We start from the raw sequence: 4,459 nt of genomic DNA on the forward strand, positions 1-4,459 counted from the left end.
CACACACCTTCCCCCTTATTATCTGCTTTAGCCCTTTATTTCTTTGCTTCATTGCACTTAGCATAATGCAGAGGCTTTTTTGTTATCGTTGATGTTTGTTTATTTTCTATAATCTTTACTAGAATTTGAGGGAGAGGTGAGGTAGCTCAGTTAGGAGAAAGTTAGATTTAAGATCTTAAAGATCCCTGTCTCTACCCCGGATCTTGGCAGAAGAGCACAACGCCTTAGATTGAAATACCGAATCTACCCACTATAAATATGGAAATACTCATTGAACTGAAAAAAAAAAAAGGGGGCAAAATCTTTACTAGAATTTAAATTCTGACAGCAGAACCACGGCTTCTGTGTTTCTCATCATGTCTCTATGCCTGGTACAGTGCCTGACTTTCACAGGCATTTGTAGAATGAATGGATGAGTAAACAATGGATGTTGCATAAAGACACACATGTCCAGCCCATTTAATACATTTTGTGGATCTCAGCTCACCTTTAGATCTGAGTCTTTTCTGTTCTTGGATATGAGGGGGTGACCCTGAAATTACTTAAACTATTTCTTACCGAAGAGTATTGTGTTCCTAAAGCAGCCAGGGTTGTTTTGTTTTCTGTTATTGTGTTGTTTTGTTTGGTTTTAGGATTTGTTATCTTGCCTCCTCCAGTCCAACAGTCAGTAGAGTAGGTAACACGGTTTATTAGAGAAACAAAGGTTGTGAAGGGAGAAGCCATGGATTGAATCCCAGCACTGCCACTCGTGAGTTGTGTAATCTTTGACAAGACACAGCCCTCACTGACTCTCTGTTTCCTCATCTGTAAAATGCAGAGTAATACCTGTTGAATCTACTCAAACAGCTGTAGTGGTGATTAAGTGGGATAATGTAAGTGAAAGACCTTTATAAATTTTAGAGTATTAAACAAATGATTTCTAAAGTTTCATGGAGCTCTTCTCATGAGGAAGCAAACAGTGACTTTCAGATCCCTCCAGGAATGATATAAAGAACATCTTTCCACAGTGCTTGACCTCTGCTGGTCTGGGGCTTCACTGAAGTCCTGTGATCTCTTTCTGCCCCCATATCCCAGGCCCAGCTCGTTCCTTTCCCATAGTGAACAAACATGTCAGCTCTTTCTGCTCTATAAGGCACAATTCCTGTCTGTCAAGACAGAGGGAATGTGGAGTTCATCAGCCACTGGGTCAGAACCGTGCTCCAGAACCAGCGGGTGATATTTCTTGTTTGGGTCCATCGAGGCTGACAGTCTGGGGCAGCTGCCACATCCGCTGCTCAACACGCTCCTGGTGCCCTCAGCCCTGCTGGAAGGGAACTGGAGCCAGCCTTGCCTTTCATAGTGTCTGCACAGATGCTCCAGTTGACTTGGCTACTACTGATCTTAGATCCCATGGGAGGAGAGGCTCTCAGCTCTTACAGAGTACCTGCTCAATGTCCTCTGTTCAGGAATGAGCCAGGGCACAATGCTTTACAAAGCAGTTTCCCTAGCTTCCCCAGCGTGGAAGCACACTTCCCCAGAGTGCTTCTGGTGACCTCACCTGTGAGTACCTAGAAGCCTTCATGGGCGTGGTCTTCCCGAACCTTCCCAGGATTTAGAGCTTGGCGTGTGCCATGTTTTTCTGTTTTCTGTCCTACCCTCCCTGGCTCTCTGTCCTTCTGTTCTCTTTCTCTCTCCTAACCTTCTGTCACCCAGAAGATGAGCCATTTTAATGGGTCTCCTTATTCATGGAATCTCCACAGACTATACTGTGGTAGGTGCTCAGTGCAAGGGTAGTATCAGGGAGGCTGTGTCACTCGGCTGGGGCAGGAGCTGTCTGCTCCACACACTGTAATGCAGTCCTTCCTCTAAGCTTTCTCCAACTAGAAAGCTCTTTTTCCACAATGTCCATGAGATCAATTTTACATCCCTTACCTCAGCATTCAGGATCCTTCACAATATGGCTCTAAATGTCCTCTTTAGGCCTCTTGCCCACCACATCCTAAGTCTCTGTTCTGGCCTCTCTGCTCTACCCATTGTGCACTAAATACACTTCCTTTCCCTGCCTCACTCTCCATGTCCTCCAAAGGCTTACTCCAAGAAGCTTTCCTTCATTTATTCAGGCCTTGCCGCTCTCTCTTCTCTTTCAGGGCCAACACATTTATCACCTGCATGGTACAGAGTAGCATCTCCTTTGCTGATTTACTTCATTATTCTAGTGTATCTGCATTTCTTTCTTTCTCTCCCGTGTTTTACTCCACTACCCTGAGTACCTGACTTTCCCCCTAGTCTATTTATTTCCTTGAAAGGCAAAGACTGAATGTTATAGTGTTCGTTACAAATGAATAAATGAATGGGTAGTAAAAATGCCATCTTTTCTTTAATGTGCTTTCTGTACAGGATTTCCTCATTTCTGTTCTATTTAATCCCCTGGAAATAGTACCCTGGAATTTTCTTAAATCCTGTGTTTTCTTTGGGACTTTTCTGCCTTGTTCTGCCTAGATAGTCATTCATTCATTTATTCATTTGTTCATTCATTCATGCATTTGTTCATTCATTCATTCAATATGTAAATATATATTTATAAATATATATAAAAATATATTTGCTACATTTTTTAGCATAGTACACTTTTATTAGACTGAGGTTTAGACTCAAATTCAATTCTAGTTTCCATTTCCATTACCTTTTATTGTCTTTTGTGTTTTTAAAAATTTTTTTAATTATTTAAAATTTTTTATTGAAGTACAATTAACATATAATGTGATATTAGTTTCAGATATACAGTGTAATGATTTCATATTTGTATATATATCCTAGAGTTTTTTGAGTTTTAGCTTTTTCTTCCCTACTAGGTTTTAGGTTTCACAAGGCTAGGGGTGTATCTTTGCATAGTGGTTAAGAGCATATTTTGGGAACCAGACAAACTTGAGCTCAAATTACATTTCTACCGTTTAACAGTTATGTCATGTCTAGCAAGTTACTTCTATGGGCTTCTCTTTCTTATCTACAAAATGGAGATAATAATAGATCTTACCTGTTAAGGTGGAAGCATGAGAAAGGAAGTGATTGTGTAGTGTGTTTAGCAAAAGGCCTAGCATATAATAAATGTTCAATAAATAATAGTAATAATAATTATTTTTAAGTCCTCTATTCTATAACACACATCCTAAGACCAAGTTCATAGTAGGTGCTTATCCAGCAACTGTGCTCATCCAGAACCTATACAAATGGATCCATATCAAGAGTTAAGAAGGAAAGGACAGACCCATGAACAGACTTGCCAAACATTCCACATAGTTCAGCTGGGTTCAGTGCCCAGGTCTCCTGAATGCTGGTCTAGCGCTCTTTCCCATTCCCCAGGCCGTTAAGTAGACCAAGGAAGCCTTCTTGGGTGAAGAAAGGGAGGAGGCTGTACTATGATCCCCAAGCAATAGTAAGTATCTTATTACCCATTGTTTAGCCTTTGGTGTAGATAAGAAAGGATGGAAGCAAAGGGAGATAGATTTTTTTTCACTAATAGAAGAAAAAAAAAAAACACATTTGAACAGTTAGAGCAACCTGAAGATGGTGTGGGTTACCATACAAAGTCTCTAATTCCTTAGTACTGAAGGCATTCAAGCAAGGCCGGATGTCCACTTTGTAGGGAAATTGTGGAGAAAATTTGCAAATCAGGTAGGTCGTTGGCCAAGATAATCTGAGAGGTTTCCCCCACCACTTTAGCCAGGCTAGTACCAGACATGTGAGATCAAGAGCAGCACTTCTACTAGAACCTGCCACCATCTGTCCCCACCCAACACCACCACCCTCCCGCCATGAGACCAACCCTTCTCAGGCTCCAGCTGCAGAAGTCTAGGAAGAGGGGAGATGTCGTAAGATTTTTCAAGTTTTCCAGGATGCTCGTGAACTATGAAATATGTCAATTATCCCTGGGTTGGCCTAGAGGAAGTTCTGGCGTCTACTCCAGGCCTCTACTGTCCTAATTCCCACTGCCAGGAGGACTCAACTACCGTGCTTCCCCGAAAATAAGACCCAGCTGCACAATCAACTCTAACGTATCTTGTGGAACAAAAGTTAATAAAAGATTCGGTCTTATATAATATAAGACCGAGTGTTATATTATGTTATATTATAAGACCCGGTATGTATTGTATTATATTATATTATATTATATTATATTATATTGTATTGTATTGTATTGTATTGTATTGTATTGTATTGTATTGTATTGTATTGTATTGTATTATATTATATTACATTACATTATATTATACCTGGTCTTATAGTAAAATAAGACCAGGTCTTATATTAATTTTTGCTCCAAAAGATGCATTAGAGCTGATTGTCCAACTAGGTGTTATTTTCGAGGAAACACGGTATATCCCAAGGTAGATTAACTACAGCCATATTACACCTACACACAATGAACCCCTAAGATATTAAGTCCTGCTATCCCTTTGTCATAAAAGACATCACGGGAAGA

Source organism: Rhinolophus ferrumequinum, chromosome 11 (genome assembly GCF_004115265.2).
Source record: "Rhinolophus ferrumequinum isolate MPI-CBG mRhiFer1 chromosome 11, mRhiFer1_v1.p, whole genome shotgun sequence".
NCBI classification, from domain to species: Eukaryota; Metazoa; Chordata; class Mammalia; order Chiroptera; family Rhinolophidae; genus Rhinolophus; species Rhinolophus ferrumequinum.